At 33.5% G+C, this 23,016-nt stretch overlaps 1 long non-coding RNA gene across 1 annotated transcript; it reads left to right on the top strand.

Moving 5' to 3' along the window:
• Positions 1–967: 967 nt before the first annotated feature.
• On the top strand, positions 968–22,804 carry LOC125688473 (uncharacterized). Its single transcript, XR_007374736.1, has 3 exons — positions 968–1,040; positions 19,131–19,264; positions 21,094–22,804. It is a non-coding gene; the product is annotated as an uncharacterized LOC125688473 (long non-coding RNA).
• Positions 22,805–23,016: the final 212 nt, after the last annotated feature.

Here is a 23,016-nt window from a genome sequence, read left to right as displayed (position 1 = left end):
AATTTCTTTTTACATGGAGTGACTCTTGGCCACTGAAACAACTTTACAGTTTCAGAGATAAATTAACTGGGCTATGCTGTTGCAGATATCTTTGTCTTTCAAACAGTAATGTAGTAGGTTATTTTGGCAGTAAGATGTTCATTCTGCACTGAATGTTTTCACATAATTCATGCTGTTTAGATGCAAAAAAAAATTATGATGATGAAATAATGAAGGTAGTATTGTTAGTTTTTTTGCATATTACCTAATTATACAGTAATTCAAAAGTGTTGAAATTAGAGCATTTATTTTTCCATTTTATTTTGCAAAACTCTAAGTGGGAAGACTTCACTTGAAGACTAACTCCCCTCTTAGGTATATGTAGTGGATGTGTTTTGAAATATGTTAGATTGATGCTAAATAATTTTTAGTTCTTTGTTCCTACATGATTAGATATTAATACTTTTGTCAAGGTCATTTTTATTTCACTTCATATTTTATTTTTAACCCTGCTTATCACTCTTCCTAGAAGCAGAGGTCCCTTTTTAGATAAAATTTTATTTTTCATTCTGATGCACGCAATTAGACTGCTACACAATTATGTTATTATGAATGAGAAAAGATTCAACACATTGCATAGATAAGTCAGAAAAAGTTGTATATCTTACTGTTTCTGCAACATGGAACTTATTATCCATCATAAAGAGTACATTAGCAATTTTATGCATATGTGAGTGAAAGAGGACTAGAATTAGATTAGATTAGAATGTAGTCTAAGTACTCCAAAAGATTTGACTTTAGAGACACGAATAAATATTGGTATTATATTTATACTTGTGTATGGGGACTGCTGAATCATGGCCTGAACCTCTGATTGATCACCTGAGGCGAGCAATGGGTCAGTCATGGGAGCACAGGTGAAGGCAATTCACCTGTGCTGCTGGAAGGGATGGAGCCTGGCTCCACCTCTCTTAGACCCATTTAGGAGCCAACTACCAGTGGGGAAGGATCTCTTCTGGAGATCCGTTCCACTGGAGTTTCCCGTGAGGGCCCAGGATGGGGTAAGTGTCCTTCTTTTCTGCTCTAGTATAATAACTACATAAGCCAAGTTCTTGGATATACTATATCATCTGTATGTTCATTGATTGTACAACTTGGTTTGTATCCATGCTAAAACTGTGAGCATTGAAACAGAAGAAAAATCTTGTCATTTCTCTGTGTGTTATTTATTATTATGTGGGTATTATTTTCAGCGTGCTTCGAGATGTTGAGTCTGTGATAAAGATGATTTGAATACTTCTACTACTTAAAAAAAAAGGGGAGGGGTTTATAATCAAATTTTTAAGCAAGAAAATAACTCTTGATAAATTCATGAAATCACATACACTGGATTATGTGAAAAAAAATAATACAGCGTTAAGTAACCAATAGGGTACTTGTCTTCTATCTGTGCCCTGTAAGGCTTGTGGAGTGACCCATCCCCAGAGTCTGTCTACTCTTTGTTGTGAGGTTTCTCAAACCTAAAAAGAAGACAATGTAGACTCAGAGGGGTCTGTTAAATCCCTGAATGTATTAGCACTGACAGAGAGAGATCTATATATCATTGAGATTTTTGGCAAATGTGATCTGTGTTCTCAGACAGATGATAATTTTGAAGTCATTTAGCAATTTCATGTCATTCAAGTGTTTGGTAAATTATTCAGACCTATAGGTAGCTAACCAAATTAGAATTCAAATGGTTAAAGTTTCTGCATTGGGAAAGTTGTCTTTTAAGGAGTGGGCTGGATACTATGTAAATTGTGCAGGGGTGGGCGATTTTTTTAGATCACTGGTAAATCACTGGTATGCTAATTAAACTTTGTTAAATTACTGCACTTCCAACAGTAAAGATTTTCAGTTTTATTGAGAAGAATTGCATAACATATGCGTGATATGTGCTGTATCCACTTTGAATCATGTGCTTTTCTTCACTGTTCAATTTATATTTAAAATTCCAAATGATACCCTGCCCATCACAAGATGGCTCAAGCTTTTTGTGTGTGGGAGGTGCTCTAGCACTAATGGCAAAAATCCATGATTTGATCTGAATCAGTTTACCCTCATTTAAATGATTTCTCCTCAAATAAGGCGTAACTACAATACTGTAATATGTACCAAGGGATTCTAATGGAAGTTCAGATAGACTCTTAAGTATTGCAGAATTGGAGTTGTACAACAACACCAAAAAAAATTATAAGTACAATGTTTGCACACCAAAAAGCAAAGATGGGTGCAAGTATCATTTGGTATTATGTTTATAACAGCAGGGTGTGATAAGGTAATGGGAAAACAGGCGTAACTATATGATAGCTGTAGTATGTTTGAAACATCCTTCTGTGTTAAATAGAAGGGCTTTTACTAAGCACGTAATCTTTTGAAATGGAAGATCTTCAGTTCTGGATGCTTATTTTTTTCTGATCTTTCCAAAGACTGCTGACTTCTAGAAGGTAATGCAAAGTCCCTCTCCCCTTTTTTTCATAATCTTTCCTTTTAAGTATCACTGGCTGGTAAGACTTGAGTGAGAAATGAATAGGAATAAACTTTTATGTGTAAAGAGTAAGAAAATAATTTTATAGCTGTGTATTCATTTACATTTCTGTAAAACATTTCATGAAATGTAAATTTGTTAAATTTTGTGTGGTATGTGTACAGTGAATTAAAAAAGTGCTATAAAATTTCTTGCAATTAGACTTATTTACAGGCTTTATTTTGGTGCATTTCTAATTGTTCACATAATAGAACATATACATTGCTATCAGATGTAATGACAATAATTGTGAGCACAGATTACAGCTCTTCTGACTAACGCTTTATAGCACAAAAAGAGAGATGTTCTGGCCCATTCAGCATGGCTTAAATTAAAATAAATGGTCTTATTGACTTTACTGGAAAGACGAACAGATTCAGCCATACGATAGTCCTACAGAAAGAAAAATAGTATGTTCTGCGGTGAGCAAGAAAAATCTGAATCATGTAACGCAAGCTGGGTTATAGCAAATACAGATACACAGATCAGACAGTAGTCTTAGTCAGATTGACTAGCCTTGTGAATTTACTAATACTTCCTTCTGAATCTTTACTAGCAATTCCTTAAGAACTACGTAGTTATATTTTAACTGCTGTAAAAGACAGAACAAGTTAAGGGCTTTGTGTGTATAAATGTACATAGATGCATGTGAAGTATATGTAATTTCTTAGGAGTTACTGAAGAAGTCATAAGTCTTTTCTGGACACAATATGTTTTAAAGAAAATGTCAATTTTCTTCTAGATTTATGATGATGCTATAACATTCTGACTTGAAAATCATAAGTGAATAACTAATTTTTTTCTCTTCAGTAATTTGGAAAATAGCCTGACAGAGTTTAGGTATTGTGATTTTTGTTTTCTGAGCTTACATCTTTACATATATAGATGAGATTATTGCAGGCATTGCTGTGTTAATTTATACAATTTAATAAATAGATGAAGAAAAGTAATGAGAAGCCAAGTAAAGCCTGTGGCATACATCTATATTTCCAAGAAAACTGTGTGATAATATAGCACACAAGAATGAAGACTTTAACATTGATATCAAACTTATTTATTTTGTTACAAGGGATTAGCACTGTTATTACTCTCTGGGAAAAATATGTAGTAAACTGTGGAATCTAATCATTGGCACTATTCATACTTCAAGATAGCATCCCAGTTACTTAATATTGATGGTGCATTTATAATTCACTTATTAAAAAAAATCCTGTCAAATGTAAAAATACTTCACAGTATCATTATTTTTTATGTTTAAAATTTGTTTATTGAGACTATTGTACCTATCTCTCATTTATCACTACTCTGTTTAAAACTTTCTGCAACAGAGTTTTTATTTTAAAAGCTGTAGGCTTTGAACAATCCATATCAAACCTAAGATTGCTTTTTTGAAGTCTGAATAAATGAATGCTGGACAGCTAGTCTTCTACTTCGTTTGTTGTGTTCACTAGTGTAGATACTGCTTCTGAAAACAATGTATTTGTGCTCTCAGTACATACTTCTTCATCTTTTCTTGAAGACCAATAGCATCTAATACAAAATTCCAACTCGTCCCTCATAATATGGCATTTCTTATGTTCTTGGGGGTATAAAGAACAATTAAATTATTCCTTTCAAGTTTTCCTCACTGAGATATGTTATCTTGTAACCAGAAATAGGGGATAAAATAGGTTTTGCTTGGTTATACAGTTCTGCTATACAGCTTTTTTTGTAATTCTTTTGTGTTTTTTTTCCTAAGTACTCTTGATAACTTTTTTTTATTGGCATATAGATAGTTCTTTACATCATATTTAGTTTCTCAAGGAAAGTAGAAAGTAAATCAGGTAAAATATTGGAAAAAGTGATGATGATTTCTAATGAAAGTAAGGCATATTGAAAAGCAATGGAGGGTTTTGTGTGGAGGAAACTATATAATCTTTTCCTCAAGGAGTTTTTCTTTGAAAAAGTGATTTTTTTTTATTTTTTTTTTTTTAAATTTTTTTTTTTATTTTTAAGACGGGGGGAGGCTTAGCTAAATAGGTCAAATTTAACTCAGTCTTTCATCCCATGGCTTTGGGCAGAAATGAGTATGTGCACAGCATACATCAATTCCTTGAAAAGAAATTCTTTTTCTAAATTATGTTGCTTGTTTCTGTTCCAATATGCCTGCTTTTATTTAGAGATAAGAATGTATTATTAATCACCACTCTTTTCAGATTTTTTTTTCTTAAACTAAGAAAAAAAAAAAAAAACAGCAGTAGAATTCGGTCACCTTAAAAATGTCTGCATGACAATCCTTTAACACTATACTTCATACAATCTCAGAAATTAAGTTGAAAACGATTTACATGAGAGTATAAATAAAGGACTATTAGTAATGCAAAGAACAGTATATGTGACAGTCATTACTTCAACAAATACATACTAGAATACAATATTACCTAGACTTATACAAGAAAATTAATGCTGTGAAATGCACAAACTTATTAAGAACTTATCTACTGCTGAAAGCATACTGGAGCACTGAAAATCTATCTTGTGAAGTAAGGCCATCTTAGTCTGTACATAGCATTCATGTATATCCAATATGACATCCAGAAATGGAAGATTGAGTGTGGGCTGGAGGGGATATACATGACATCTGATTGGTTTCTTAGTTGGAGACTCATCCTACCACCTTAATAAAATTCTACTGAGCTCTGAAGTTTACAGTCAGGGCTTCAGATAGTATTCTCTCTGGTAAATTTCTTGTGGGCCCACCTCTCAATCTTGTCCAAATCCCATTTGATAACATCCCTTGCTTTTGTAATATCAACTGCAACAGTCAGCTTGGTGTCATCTGCAAACTTGCTGAGGGTGCACTCTATCCTACTGCTGTTGATAAAAGATATTGAAGAGATTGAGCCTACATTTCTATGTAATATCACTTGAATACAGAAAAGTATTTTTAGTTCCAGTGGGATTTTCAAGTCTCTAGACCAACAAAAAATTCTGCCTTTTTTTTTTTTTTTTCTGACATTCTCAGAATGCTTAGAACATGAGCAGCATAACACAGAGGGTGCAGGCATATTTTGCCCTACATATCTCGATCAAACAACAAAATGAGGTTTAAAAGTGACTCTATTCTTGAGTGTTTGAGTACGGCTACATTCACTGTAATAAAGTACACCTGGGCTATACATATATAAATTATATGGGTTTATTAGCTCTTTCTCTATTTCTAGATCATTTGGTCTATGATCTTTTTACTACAACCCAAAACATCCGAATATGACCTAGACATTAATCTTGGACAAGGTTTGTTCCTGTTCCCTGTCATATCTCAGAGGGTGGACTTCAGACAGTTTGGATTTCCATCTGTAAAAATGACATGAAAGGAAATTTTTTAGGAGATAAATAAATCAAAACCATCCATCTTCCTGACAATTAGCAATCAGTCATTTTTCTCTGGCCTTTATTTTGAAGATATGCTGCCTAATAGGACTCACTTGTCACACCAGATTCATTCGCAGATGCACTTCAAAACAAAGATTTTAATTATACTTGTCATTTCTTAGCTCCTTTCTGGCAATGACTATTTTTCATAAATGTAGCATAATTTGTGACTAACTCACAGTGAATCTCTCTGAATCTTCTCTTTATTTTACTTTGATATTAAGCATTTCTTATATAAGTGTTTGTGGAGTTGCAAAACATACATGCATCAGGAAATCAGAAATGACTATGATGGTACTGCTAATAAGACTGACCAGTTTTAACTTCATTCACTAAAATCTCACTACTTCTGAATGGTAATTCGCTTTATAAGTTATCACATCAATATATGATCATTGCTGTATAGACAAAACATAGACTTCATTGCCTGTTTTTAAGCTTATCTCTGAGTATAAAATACTGCAGAGCTGCTGCTGTACAGCTAGCACAGTTGTCTTTCTATCCCTGGTGTATTTCAGGACTTTAACAAAAGAATTGGTAGTGAAATAATGGAGGTGGTCTTGCTATTTCTAAAAATAAAAAAAATAAAAAAAAATAAAAAAATAAAAATAATAATAATAATAAAAAAAACAACTAGGGGGTTCTACTCTGCTCTCAAAAGAGTTTCTCTTCTCTTTTTTATTTTTAGTCATCTTGTCAGCCATCCTTTTGTGCAGCTGGATAAGCTTCAGCCCTTTGCACTTTCTTCATCCTCTCGTAAAACTCTTTGTTTCTTGGATCCTACAGGCAATTTTGCCCTGATCTCTCTACCCTTTTCACAAATAACTATGTAAAATATTATCTGTTATGTCAAAATGTTACAGAACACATATAATGTAGCTAGTTACAGTATTCTAATAGGCTTATACTCTGCTACCTGACTAGCTAATATTAATTAGATACTTATAAGTACATTAATACATTATAGTTGTCATAGGGTCCTGTTTGAGCTACAGTGTTAAGACTAAATCTTTTATAAACATAATTGTAGTAATTGCAGTAATTTCTGCTCTTGAAAAGTCATTGAGAGGGAGATGGAAGATTGTATGATGGATGCAATTCATTTATTTTCATGCATAAAATAGATTTACAGTGCCTATATCAAAGTCTTCTACTGACTGTGAAGTTTCCGCAGCTGATTTAGATGGGATCATTTAGTTGATGTTCACGTGGAACTATACATCCTATGCAGTAACCAAATAAAATATATGTATAATATTATATAATAGTATATATAGTGTTTCATAGAATTGAATCATTGTGAGAAACTAGTTGTACAACTTCAGTTCAGACTCCATCACATTTCAGATACATAACGAGACTCAATGTCCTAGACAGGCACAGTGTTTTCTGTTTACAGAGGTAACGTGTACATAGTGCAACAGTTGATAGAAAGAGATATTTCTCAGTAGTTGCCTTTTCTGCAGTTATTGATCCAATGGAAAAAGCAGAGTGTTATTTGGTGCAGGGACCAAAAAAATCAAACTTTTCCTTTCCTTGCTTAATGAAAAGGTTGAATAGTTGTTATGTGTTTGACTTCTGGGTACTTGATTCTAGTTTTCTGTGCAGTGGGCCTACTTCTGCAAGAAGGGTCAACTGTGCTTCTGACTCTTACTATGTTGTAAACTAGATAACAAGATACCTATTTGGGAATTAAGTAAGGTAAACTGAATTACTCTTATAATTAGGAAACAAATGTGTGCTCTCTTCCTAGATGTGTACTCTGGCTTACTGAATATTATTATGCAGAAGTGGACACTGTTGCTATCATGCAGCATTTTAAAAAGAGAGCCCTGTTGTATATCTATTACAGTAGAAAACCTTGTGTTTGAAATTCAGAGCAGATGGGCTTGATCTACACTGCTTACCAGGTGGCTACATTCAGCAGCAAAAACTTCCCGCTTCCTTTGTCTGACTAGCAGACTGAAGGAGAATCGGTGCCGAAAACTCAGGGACGCTCCACGGTCATAAATATATTTCACTAGAGATAAGTTGCAGATGTGTTCCCATGGGACATACCTGAGCTACCTTTGCAAGTCCAAGAAAGATGAGCAGAATGGGGACTTCTGTTCTGGAAATGTCTCTGTGAGTACAGCGAGAGCATTTGAAGTGGACTGTTTATTTTACAGTGCAGTGCATAATTTCTTCTACTGAAGCCAAATTTCAGAGTAGATAGGACTTCAAACTAGATCACTTCTGCACCCTCAATAACCCTTATCTTTCCTAATACTAAGACTTGATCCCTTTTGATCAGAAAGTAAAAGTACTTAGAAGCAATTGCCCTTGTGTACAAGCATTCACAGAGCCTCCTTGTTTCTGCCTTCCAAAACTAGCCTGAGGATCAGTTTAAGAACAACCCGTAAGCTCTTCCTAAGCATCTCATTTAAATATTTACTGTAGTGATAGTCAGCATTTACATAGCTATTATATGCATTATACAGCACTTCAGTAAAAATGACTTGTGGGGTCAGCATTTCTTGACAGTTAATGACTATCCAGAGGAGTTTTGCCCCTAAAGGTAGGTAATCATTAACTGTAAAGAAATATTAATCCCATAGGCTATTATTTATAAACTGTGCAAAATTCAGGATATATAAAATATCATTTTCCTACAACTCCTGCATTTCATGCTATGTGATGCTGTCTCTAGCAGTAATAATTGATATGGTAACAATAGGAAACCATGTCTTCATTTTTAACATCCCATTACCCTTGTAAAAAAAGTTTGAGGTTCATCTTTCTACCTTTTTTTTTTTTCTTTAACAAAATCCTTGTCAGTTACTGATTGAAAAGCCCAAATAATTGTCATTTTAGTGTCATCATAACATTGTATCTAAATTTTCTTTGTCAAAGTTAAGATAGGTGAATAGAAAAGGTGTTTTTTTTTCCTCCTCCTTTCTTATATGGTTGCTGAATTAAAAAAAAAAAAAAAAAAAAAAAAGCACCCTATTTCCATGTAGCTTGTCTTAGTTTATTTTCATTTCATACTTGAGTTTCCATGGAGTCTGTGCAACATTCTTTGCTTAGGTATATTTGAATCTTTGGCACCAATTATGTGTCATTTATTTGTTGTAAGTAGATGTTTAAGTAGTATACTATTTTTATGGTTATTTCTTCAGTATGATGCCTACCTGTGAGACCTATTGTAGGATATTTGATTCAGCAGGGTTGTACTTCTTAATCTCTTGAGATCCCTTCCATATCCTGCAATTCTGTGACTGAGATTCTGTGAATTTCAGCTTACAAAAAGCATGGTACTAAATGTTAAGTGTCTTTTAGTTGTGCTGCTGATTGTATTCTTAAATGTCTTTTTTTTTTCCAACAAACAAACTGAAACGGATGTTTCAGTTTTCCTTAAATTCTGTGCCATATATAACAACCAAATATTTTCTGAATTTTGTACTTTACAAAATTAACTAATATTGGCCAAAACTACTATACGTACATTTTTAATATACTGCATCACTAGATTTCTTTATACTTCAAATTTGGACATTTCTTGACAACGTTCTTAGAATTGTATCTTAGTGTATGACGTTTTTGTTATCCAGGAATAATAGGGATTTCTATTTCACCGTCTTATACAAATCATGTTATTTCTTCACTAATTGATGGAATGTCTCTACCAAGGTATTTTACCACTTCAAGATGGTGCTATTTATTATTCTGAGGAGTGTTTTGAAGATGTAAATCTGTCAGATATGGATCTACAAATATCCTCAGTATGTTATTCAGTTATTTTTGTAAATGCCTACAGTCTTGTACTTAGTATTCAAGAACCACAGTGTAGTAAAACTAGTTCTAATTCATTTCACAGCAGTGGAGCAGCCAACATACTTCACTATACCTTTTCTAACAGATCTGTTCCATTTCATTCCTCCTTATTCAGTGATTTACTTGATGTATATATTTGCAGCCTATTACTGTCTGGAGAAAACTGTATGTAGTTAAAAATAATCCATCACACAGTGACAGGAAGATGAATTTGACTCATTCTATGCATTCTTGCTGACATGTTCCTTTATTCTACTAGACAATGTACTCTTTTGATAATCTGAAATATAACATATTAGCATTTCCTGACAGAAAAAAATGAAGATGCCTAGCACAGAAAAACTATTAACAAAATTGATTTATAATTTTTTTCTTACTAGAACTGTTTATTACCTGTTGGAAATAATTACTTTTATGAAATAATTTTAAAAAATGTAGATCAACTTGAATTTTAAACACGTAGAAAAAATATCTAAAGTTTAACATTTAAATTAAAAGAAGCATATATATGTGGCATGAATGGTAATGAGAATCTGTTCTGAACTTTCAGTAAATAGTAATGACGTTGAATGAATCGTGGCAATAAGTAAACGTAGTATTATGTCATATAGGAAAAAAGACCGTGTGACATAGAATCATGATTACATGATTTTATTCAATGATTCCAGGATTCTGTGAATGTGGCATTGATTTACAATTACATTACAATATATTGAAATTGTTAGGGAAACCATTTGGATGAGGTTTTTTAGACCATGCTGAGATTAGCTTAAAAACATGCATTTTTGCCTTAATTTATGTTGAAGTTAAGGATTCTACTTTGAGCATGTTTTTGAATTGAGAAAAAGCTTGGGAACAGTGTAGCACATCCATGAAAACACAGAGGCTGTCTGTTTACTTCATAGCAAGAATGAATAATTTTATAAAAACGTGATTAAACAAACACAGTGTAAGTCCACATAGAATAAACAACTACTACAGTGATGAAGGTCATGTAAACTGACAGCACTTTATAATAGTGAGTGACATTACAAAAATTTAGAAATCAAAGCCTGTCTCCTTTTTTGGTAGGTAAGTCATTGTATTTCATATAGCTTGTACAAACGATAAAAATTTATGGAAATTCTCATTTGCTTATTGAGTAACTCTGGAGGAAATATATTAAGGGTACTTCATACAAAAATCAGCTTGCACGCAAGATGGATGGAATATTATAAGAATTAATTTAATATATATGTATTATTTTGTTTCGCTTAAGATAGGTTCCTTCACAACATAATATTTGGTATGCTAAAAAAAATAATAGGAATTAATTCATCAGAAAAGAAGTTTTAATTTTTTCTGATGTAGACAGTGAAAATGTATAGAAAGAATGATTGGGAGCAAAAATATCCAAATTTCTAACTTGGTATAGATAAAGCTCAAAAGTATTATGACCCAGTTTATTTTGAATATCACCTTTTTCATAGTGTTTATTTGAAAATATTTTGAAAATGATCATATTCTTTAAATTAGCTGCAATTTTTGAGTTGTGCCTTTAAGAAAATGAAAATTACAGACATTTAAGTTATTGTTCTGTGAGCCAGATAAATAATGAAACTAACAATCCTGTTAAATTAATCCATGTAGCAGAAAATGATGGAAGTGAATAGTTCTGAGTTCCGTTTCTCAAACAGATTGGGAAAAGTCTTAAAAACTAATTCAAAATTGATGCCAAACAAATGAATCTTGAACCTAAAAATCAGAATAAACCAAAGTTTCCTTCATTATGTACTTCTATAATGAAACTTGGATAATTAAGTGATTATGCGGACAATGTATTTTTAACGTATGCTCTTACAATCAACCCAATGGTCTCATGTGAAGAAGTGCATTTTGTTTTACTGATGTCTTTTTCTCAATTGCTTGGGAAGCTTGACATAAGCAGGAACATCCATTTAACAGTCATGTAATATTGCCATGCTATTCTTTTTTTTTTTTTTTTTTTTTTTTTTTTCTCCCACAAACTGGTTAATTCAATCTGTATAGATTTTTCCATCAGTTTTTAATTTGCTCAATTTTAGTGAGCTGTTGCCTACAAATTTTTCCCATCTTTCAGCCTGATGACTATCTCATTGATGCCTTGTGCTATTCTTTCTCTTCCATTTCCATTTAAATACAGATTTTATAGTTCATTACCTGTTAGTGAGTCTTAAATGATGCAGTGCTCATTGTATCACATTCAGTAAAAGTTGCATGTCTTTCATGAATTTCAGCTTGATCTCCATTTATTTCTTTGAGCACTGCTGATATCTGTAGCTATATTTATTTTAATGTGTAATGTGTTTTAAAAATACAAAATTTAGTTTTATGTTGCTTTCATTTGGAATACTTATTCAAGTGAGTGAATTCTTAGTGACAATCTGAAGCTTCCTTATCTGTAATATTTTTCCATAATGTTTTTGTCATAGCTCTTAAAAGGCTAACTTTTTAGTCCGTGCCATAGTTTCCCCAAAACAAAGACATCACATGAGCACAAAAGCAAATATCTCCTTATTAGAATATTTTGTGTTGTTCTTCTGAACGTGTAGAGCATGTCCTATATCACAAATGAGCATCTGCACTTCTCTGACAGTGACCAGAAAAGGTGACCTTAATAGAAGACTTTCCTGGATGGTACTTCATGCTTACACTTCTGTTTCCGCAGTATGCCGTTATGTTGTAGAGGGTTACAGGGAAGCTGGGTAAACAGAGATAAAAAGGCTTTTTGTGTACGTTCTATGATGTTAGAAAATCGGAGGAAGTTGCAGGGTTTCATGTTAATTTATTTGTATTGCCACTGCAATTCTGTTTCGTGAGAGTTTAACAATGTAAGTTGAGGCCAATAAAAATAGCATTCAAATTAAAAGAATCAGGAAACTATTTTTGAAGTAGTTCAGGTCAATAACTATTGATAGCAAAATGTGTTAAATGTAAGTTAAAGGGACCAGCTATATATATATATATACACATACATATATACACATACATATATACACATACATATATACACATACATATATACACATACATATATACACATACATATATACACATATACATATATACACATATACATATACATATACACATATATACATATATACATATATATATATACATATATATATATACATATATATATACATATACATATATACATATATATACATATATATATATACATATATATATATACATATATATATATACATATACATATATACATATATATACATATATATATATACATATATACATATATATACATATACATATATATACATATATATATATACATATATATATACATATACATATATATACATATATATATATACATATATATATACATATATATATATATACATATATATATATATACATATATATATATATACATATATATATATACATATATATATATATACATATATATATATATACATATACACATATACACATACACATATACACATACACATATACACATATACATATACACATATACATATACATATACACGTATGTATACATGTACGTATGTATACATGTACGTATGTATACATGTACGTATGTATACATGTACGTATGTATACATGTACGTACGTGTGTACGTACGTGTGTACGTACGTGTGTACGTACGTGTGTACGTACGTGTGTACGTACGTGTGTACGTACGTGTGTACGTACGTGTGTACGTACGTGTGTACGTACGTGTGTACGTACGTGTGTACGTACGTGTGTACGTACGTGTGTACGTACGTGTGTACGTACGTGTGTACGTACGTGTGTACGTACGTGTGTACGTACGTGTGTACGTACGTGTGTACGTACGTGTGTACGTACGTGTGTACGTACGTGTGTACGTACGTGTGTACGTACGTGTGTACGTACGTGTGTACGTACGTGTGTACGTACGTGTGTACGTACGTGTGTACGTACGTGTGTACGTACGTGTGTACGTACGTGTGTACGTACGTGTGTACGTACGTGTGTACGTACGTGTGTACGTACGTGTGTACGTACGTGTGTACGTACGCGTGTACGTACGCGTGTACGTACGCGCGTGTACGTACGCGCGTGTACGTACGCGCGTGTACGTACGCGCGTGTACGTACGCGCGTGTACGTACGCGCGTGTACGTACGCGCGTGTACGTACGCGCGTGTACGTACGCGCGTGTACGTACGCGCGTGTACGTACGCGCGTGTACGTACGCGTGTGTATATGTGTATATACGTGTGTATATGTGTGTGTGTGTATGTGTACCTATGCCAGCTGTGTAACCTTAAATTTTACAGAGTGGTATATAATTTCTGCAGATGAGAGTTTGTTCTATTATTGCTCTACTACAGCATACAATCTCTATAAGTGAAGTATTTAAAAACATGTCTTTTTTTCTGGATGTATTTTTTTTTCTCTTCAGATTATAAGGCAAAGACAAAAGTGAATGCTTCAAAAAAGGGATGGCAGGAACAGTGTCTGGGGAAATCAGAAGTTGCACGTAAACTGCTGGAGGATTGCTTAGTTTTTCTATGCTTGATTATGAAGACTGGGTGAAAATGAGAGCATGAATGTATGTATGGGAACTGCTGAGTCACGGCCTGAACCTCTGATTGATCACCTGAGGCGAGCCATGAGTCAGCCAGAGGAGCACAGCTGAAGGCAATTCTCCTGTGCTGCCGGAAGGGGTGGAGCCTGGCTCCACCCCTCCTAGACCTATTTAAGAGCTGGCTACCAGTGGAGAAGGATCTCATCTGGAGATCTCCTCTTCTGGTGTTTTTTGTAGGTGAGCCTAGCATACTGGTGAGCCTTCCATTTATTCTCTCTTATTATCTTAATCTACTTTGCATAACTCTCTTGTTCTTTTTGTGATTATAACATCTTAATATCCATTGATTATACAAATGTATAACTTTAAAAAGTAGTCATTGAGGGAAAGGTTTGGCTGTTGTCACTGCAGTATAAGCTTTATTTCTGTTACTTGCACCAGCAAGTGATTCTACTTAGCATTTTCTTATTTACATCTATATATGTACATAGTCGTAAACATTCTTAGCCTCAATAGATTTATTATTTTATACATACTTTTTATTCATGCTGCTTAATTATTTTTATGAAAGTAATTTGTAGTGAATCAATATTAAGCAAATGTTTTCCTGTTTTATAAGACTAGAAGTTTTTATTTATTCAGTGTTACTCTAGTGCATCTCTCATTGCCCAGTGAAGGAAGCTGTCACAAGTATCATAATATTCAAAACACAGACTCTGATTTACTCTATTATTTAGGGACATGTTGAGTTTTAAGCACGAGAAGACTTATAGAATGCAGTGTTCTACATAGTTCTCTCTGAAAGTAACGCCTCTTATTTCCATGGAAATTTCAACAAAGAGCACAATGACAGTATTTATAGAGCAAATTCTCAGCTACAAAACACTATGCTTCAACATAGTCATCATCATTTTTGGCTATGCATTTTTGCCAGTGATGAAAAAGAGCCTGCATACATCACATATAAAAATCTGCACCAGTGAGGTAAGCCACTGTCACCACAGCTGAAATGTACTACCCAACACCTCATGTGCTCATGTCCGCTGTTTGGTCTCCATAAATGTTCAGCAAGTGTCAATGAATGCTGATGGGTGCACTTTTTTCCACATGAAGAAATTCAGTGACATACATTTGCTTTATATGCACTTCCATATCTGATGCCATTGTGTCAGACTGTCCCTCTGCTGCCATCTGCCACACAGCAACAAAATGTAAAGGAATAAGAGTGGGAAGATTCAGCTTCTACTGCCATACCACCAACGTGATGGTGTTCTGATGTTATGGGCTAATATAATAAAATATTGTTGCCTTCAGAGTAGCCCTCATATTTGTCCTTGCATGGTCACTCAGTTTACACTCAGTACCTGTCATTTCTGATCTTCATTTAAGTAATTAATTGATTAAATGACTTCTATTTCAGCAGGAGTGCATATAAGCTAGGTAACTTTCTCTATTTCAAATCATTAATATAAGCTGCCAGTGTTCAACTTTTTTTTTTTTTTAGTTATTATAGGAAGAGGAAACAATATTATTGATTTTTCTTCTTCTATGAATAGAAAAGATTATGCCTTTTCATTAGTGTAAAGTACCATGCAATGGTGATGAATGTAGAACAAAATTGACAACATGGAAAATGAAATATTTTAGACTAAAATTTCAAGACTTAGTAGTAGGTCCTGTGGACTGAACACCAGTTGTTAAAAACTGTGTTTGTTTAAATGTGTTCTTTCTCAGTAAATGCAACCCTATATACACTAGAGTACAAACACTCATTTTCTTTTACACAGTCAAATATGTCTTCAGAAGCACACGGCAGAGACACCTTTCTCAACACTATACAGACCCAGTTCACTTAGCCTTTCTTCATAGGGGAGATGCTCCAGGCCCTTCACCATCTTTGTGGCACTCCACTTTCTTTATTTACCTGATTTTCTACAAATGCTATTACAAGCAGTTATGGAAGTGGCCTTTATCATGCTCGTTTCCCTTTTTTAAAGCTTTTATAAGGCTTTAGACTTTTATTCCCAAAAGACAATGCTCTAAAAATAATTGAAATTTCTTAAATAAGAAAAAAATGTCTTCCCATAGATATTGCCAGCAGCCAAACATCTTCAGAATTTTATCACAAGCCCTATTCTTAAGCCATCTGTTAAATTTTACTGATTTTCTGTACCACTCAATGCATTTATGTAGGACAGAAAAAAAATTAGTTCTGATTAAAATTCTTGAATTCTTGAGTTACGTGACTCCATGAGAGCAATACCAAATTTCAGATCTATCTTGAGTATTTCCTCTGGAGAGACAGAACTCCTTTCTGTTTGTGACGCTATACCCAGGACAGTTTTGGCTTTTTTTTTTCCTTAATAAAAATATATGGTTGATGTGCAGAGACAAAAATTCTTTATTATTAGTCAAACAAACAAAGGAAGTTTTCTTTATTTCAGGTACAAATTCCAACTTTGAGTTCAGTTATATAATTGCTGCTTGTTACAAAAAAATATATATATATATTTAACAGCTAAAGCTGTTATATGGAGGTTTTCTGCCTCTTTCTCTAGCTTTGTGCTCACCTTTCCAGTGTCACAACGGTGAAATCATTTTTTGATTAAGTGTGACATCAATGGGGAGTGTTCTCCCTGGAGCTTTTGTTTTGTTTGTTTGTTTTTAATGTAATAGTACCCAGGAACAAACGTACAAGGCTGAAATTTTCTACCAACTTCTGTTTATACTCTTGCAGCTTCTGGTATGATTCCATGTTTACATTTTCAAGGACTCTTGTCATCTTACGTATCTTTTCATTCTGGGCTCATGCAATCTGCACAGAGCAACTATCTGCAGTTGCCATCTACTAGTTAAAAAATATGTTGATAATGTTAGGAAAATCAGAACAGAAGTTCAACTACATAATTTCACAAAGCTAAGAAGCAGCTATTGCAGGTTAGATAACTTTGCTTGGTTAAAAATCTACGGTTGTCTGGAAATTTTGAGAAAGTTTAAAACCCTCAGGTATTTGTACTGTTGAGATGATACGAAGTTTCTGACCCGTGTCTAGCAGCAGTAATATCTTATTTATAGGGGCATGTGCTGAAGAAATTGAATAATTTCAGAGTCCCCAGTCATATCTTTTTAGCGGAAGGTTGTTAGAGTTAGGGTAGTATGGTTGGGTTGTGGTTGGACTTGGTGATCTTTAAGGTCCTTTCCAACCTGAACAATTTTATGATTCTATGTTGCAATTCCCTATGTTTCTTCATATTCTTCTTGCTGTGTCAGGGGAGGGTCTGGTTGGGGGTTAGGAAGAAGTTCTTCTTCAGAGGATTTTTGGACACTGGAATGGGCTACATAAGGCAGTAGTCATGGCCCCAAGCTGACAGAGTTCAACGAGTGTCTGGATAATGCTTTCAGAAATATTGTTTGATTTTTGGGTGGTCCTGACAGGAGTTGAATTTTATGATCTTGTGGCCTTCCAATCTGGACTGTTCTATTCTACTCTACTCTGTTCTGTTCTCTTAATTACTAATAAACTCTGAATACTAATAGGGAACATGTACTGCTTAAAATTTTTTCATTAAATGAATAAATGAGTTCCCATGCCTGTAGTCCTATTTTTTTAATAATGTATTACTATCAGCAAGGCATGAATCTACATCTGTAATAATCTAATAATATATTTTGGTTATAGATAATGTTTATTAAAGTGTACTGAACCACGGCAGGAATTTTTCCTTATAAAACATTAGCTATTGCCAGTTTAAGAACCTAAAAACACTGTAAACACCTAATATTTAATCTTTTTTAATCTTAGTTTCCAGATTACGGATGATGGTGTCACTTGACACCATGGGACAGAAATTGCTGATATAAAATCTTGTCACATTCCTTGATCATTTTCAGGAGAAAAATAAACAGTAATATATAAGAATGTTTACAGAACTAGAATCACTGATTTCTAGCACAGCACTATCATTTTTAGAAATAAGACTCAAAATGCTTCAGCTGTGAAGATTAATGTATACCTTTGAGCATCACAGCAGTTTAGATAGCAGCTGTTACAAAACCTTCCTTATTGTCAATAGAGTACCATAGGATCAAAGCAATAAAAAATGTGACTTTACACAATTCTTCCATTCTTCTTACAGCTCAGCTAATTCAGCTTAATGTTGAAATTTTCAATATTTCAAAATCATCCTCAGTTATTCTTTCAGCAGAGAAAGAAATGAATTTTAAAGGGGACCTTAGGAAATACTGTCACGTTATTGCTGGAACTAAAACTAAGTACTTATTAACAGTATTTTTGTTATTATCTTTCAGCAACTTGGTTTTGAGGCCATGCAGCCTTCTGCTACAAATTATAGTTATTAAAAAATGTGCAACCAAGTATGTTGACCAGGATATCACATCTTTGGGCTATTGTACATGTTTGGTTTTATATTGAAGGATGAAGAAAAGAAGTATGACTGAGAAAGGGAAATGGAATTAAGATCTGGTGTGTTTGCTTATAGAGAAGGCATATTCAAGCTATGGATTAGCCAATCTCTGATCATAAAATCAGCGTCATGTAAGATTCCTGCTTATGAGAGTGTTTTTTGATGTTATTATTTTGCCTATGTAAGGAAAGCATTGTGAAATAAAGTTCTGTTTGATTTTTCTGCTTTACGTTGTGAAAACTAAGAACCGAGTAACAACAATACTTATTATTCTAAAAGTTGATTTCCCATTAGAAAAGAATTGCCTCTGCTTGCCTATGACTTCTTTTGGTTAATCTCCACATTTTCTACATGTGCTTCAGAAGATGCATGATGAAAATATTTTCAAGGAGAGAAAATCTTCCCTTTCTGAAAGTTTATATCTGACTGAAATTGCAACAGTTAAGAAACGACAAACAACTTCCTCAGTTTGCTGCACAACCATCAGTGTAACATGGTAAGCAAGCAAACAAAAATACATTGTAAATCATCTGTTACCTGACTTTTTTTTGATGTTCTTACAGTACTGTATTCAATGATACAAATGACTTAAAATTTTGCAGGAAGAGAAAGGTGAATTAGGGCAACAATCTACTTCAGCTCTCAATCTGTTATGTGTCTACTCACAAATTCTCCCCAGATTAGATCTAAAATCTAATCATCTAAGATAATGTATATAGGATTCTTAATTATTGGAACCTCTCGGTCAGTCCTCAGTCCAAGCTGATCATGTTTAATTACTGTGAAGGATTTTCTCCCTCCACACCAGCTCCCCATTATTATAAGTCAGAAGGTGTCAACTTATCCAACAGTATTGAGGTTGGGTAACAAAGAGACTGTCTGTCACAAATAAAGAATTTATTGGAAATTAAGTGGTAAGCTCTATGATTTGCTTGACTGTGTAATTGAACTTGTTATTGAAAGCAACTTAAAATTCTTAACCCAACTTAAGGAATTAGGATGAGTTTGGATGAATTGGATTTTTTGAGTCAAATGCCAACAGCTAAGTGTGCTTGTTTGCATTACATATATTTATATATAAATATATGAAATACTGATTATATGTGTGTGTGTTTTTATATGTGTAAACATACATATGTGCACATACATATAAGGGTTGCTTCAAAAGTAAATCTTGTTTTATTATGTTGGCCCACAGTGTCAGATGTTGGCGGCATGACAGCAGAGGTTGAACTTTTCACCAATATTCTGTTACATTTTGTTGCTGTGTGAGATGGCAGCAGATGCAATCTGACACAATGGCATCTGACCTGGAAGTGCATATGAAGCAAAAATTTGTCACTATATTTCTCCATATGGAAAAAATTGCATCAGTTATAACAGTTATGGAGACCAAACAGTGGATATGAGCACAGTGAAGCCATGGCGAGGTGTTTCAGAAGTGGTGAAATAGGTTACCTCTACTGGTGCAGTTTTTTCCAAATGTGGCATACAGGTTCTTGTTCATCACTGATGAAAATTCACAGCTAGTGTTTATGACTATGTTTTGTATCTGAGAATTTTCTCTATCAAATAGTGTTACTTTGCTCTTTGTATCTGTTGTACATAAAAGGAAATAATTAGGAGATATTACTTTTGGAGCATCTATGTGAACATGTGCATATATAAATATATATATGTTACACAATATACATTTATGCTTCCAATTTAAAGCAAAATTCATAAAATACACAATCACTTGTATCAAAGTCATAACAAATATTTCAAACCTCTTGTGAATAATTTTTTTATGCTTAATGAAGGCTTTCATTTCCACTAGTTATCCTGTACAAGGGGAAACTAATGTTAAAGGGGAATGCTGGTGTCATCTTGTATCTAATATATGTCTCCATTTATACATTCTTCATAATACAGCAAAACTTAAGAAACAATATTATAATGACTTGAAACAAACTTTTGTTTGTAATATTACTGATATCACCTGTGTAAGCACAGCAGAACTTTTCTCACAATGCTCTTACTTTTTATCAGATTTGGGCATTGCCTTCTTATAACAGATGGCTGAATGGTTATTCAAGATGCTAATTAGTCTTTTACATTTTCCAGCTAACCTTACATAGACACATTCCTTTGAGAGATGATTACTCTGTGGTTTTAAATAGTAGCACATATTTGCTAAGAGGCTTCTGTAACGAGCCCTTTATAAACAATAAAATTGTGATTAATTCTGGTATAGTAAACACATGATACTAGCAACACAGTAATTAACAGCATAGTGGCATTTTAAAGGACTGTTTTACATATTTTAACATTCTTTTACTGTAGGGGCTCTTCAGGAACCAGGCAATGCTTGTGGAAGTTCAGAAAAAGCTGCTAAAATGAGGGACCTGTGGAATTTCCATCTGGAGACAGTCATTTATCAACAGGTTAAGAACAAGGGAGCAAACATGCTAAAAAAAAAAAAAAAAAAAAAAGCTGGTCACAGTAGATAAAACATACATAAAAAGGAAGCAAAGGCTCAGAGATGTATATTAGATGATAGTCATGATTAATTCTATGTCTGCAAATGTACATTTCTGTTCATACAAAACCAAATTTCTGTTTAAGTGAGTGATTAGCCCAAAAAAGTCTGATTAGTATCCACACATCATTAAAGAAACACATTCTGGATTTGTTTCAGAAATGATCAAATGTCTGAGCATAGTGAACCATCAAAGTATCCCAGTAGCACTCCTCACTTGTGCAGAAATATATCTTCCTATTTGCATAGAAGTGCTGCTGAAACATCTTCAAAACAAATTCTGAAAAGGAGACAACAAAAGTATTCATGAGAATGAAAATTTAGTAAGAAGAAATATCAGATAGGTGACACAAAACTGAGTGTCTATCAGTTCTATATTTTTATGCTGGTGATGGTCACTTTTCAAGGTACAAAGAAAGCTGATTCTGTGCCCTAGAAATATAAAAGAGAAAACTGTAGCTGAATCTCATTTGAAATATCATTTACACAAAAGGATTGATACCAGGAGAGAGCAGATAATGAAAGCATTAATAAACACAAAAAATCCCACCCTATATCAGCATAGTTGCAATTCCAACTGTTAGGAGTTAATTGATAATCAAGGACTTTTTGCATCTCATCTTACTTTTTTCCTCCTATTTTGACTAAAACTTTTATCTTAGAATCAGAGATTCTTTTTCTCTAAGTCAGTTTTTATAACCGATAGTGAATTACATGACTTATGTGCACTGATATGGGAATGAGAGATTCACTTTGAGAAGGTAAATTGTAATATTCTTGTCCTGTATAACCTTGATTTTTGTGTAACACCTCTAAAAATGCCCTTCCTTTTCTATTGCTTCTGGTCTTACTAAAAAGCGTTTTTTAAAGAGAGTATTAGACGTTAGGAACTTGGTTTAAAATATATTTTTAAGATGAACTCACATTTGGACTAAGTATACTGGCCAAGTGTAATTTTTCAAAGAAAATGAGCATGGGGAGAACAAGTTCTGAGAGGCTAAAGAGGTTGTTCTAGAGGGAATGTGTAAGTTAGAGAATGATATAAAGTGTGATTTGAATCTTTGCTCTATCCTTTCAGCATTGTAGAGGGACAAATAATTGACAATTTCATGGATGGCTTCTATTCTTTGTAGTTTAAGCAAAAACTAAACATGAGATTAAATTGCTAATTAAATACAACTATTGTGGCTTGTGGCTGCAGTCAGTAAAATACTTATTTCTTGGCATGTGTGGATGTATTCTGAGGTTATTTTGGAGTAAGACGTTATTCATACATTTTTGCTCACAGGGTGTCTTTTTTTTGTAAGGATAAAAGTCAGAGGTGGTAGCTAATGAGAAGGAGTTTGTATGAAGGGAAGGTTATTTCTCTGTAAGCACAATTTTAGTTTTCTTCATGCTGTATTTATATTTCATAGTATTTGTTACATTTCAAGAGAGATCTGACAAATATTTTAATCCAACATATCAGTATCTCACCACTTTATGCATAAGCAAGGTTCTCAAACCCAGATATTTAAAGCAAAAGTTACGAATTAATATTAAAGTATGATTCTTGCAATAGCCTTACTTTCCAGGGTGCAGGAATCAACCAGAATTTCTCTTCCTGTTTTGAAACAAAGCACCAACTGCTCAGCTGAGTAATTGGAAAGAGGTCCTCTACTGTTGTGCATTTGAATGGTGAAACAGTACTGTTACAGAGTGTTGTGTTACATGCATGCCTAGTTTAG

Source organism: Lagopus muta, chromosome 1 (assembly GCF_023343835.1).
Source record: "Lagopus muta isolate bLagMut1 chromosome 1, bLagMut1 primary, whole genome shotgun sequence".
In the NCBI taxonomy this organism is placed as follows: domain Eukaryota; kingdom Metazoa; phylum Chordata; class Aves; order Galliformes; family Phasianidae; genus Lagopus; species Lagopus muta.
The sequence above is the reverse complement of the archived record's forward strand: the minus strand, read 5'-3'. Positions and strand labels throughout refer to the sequence as shown.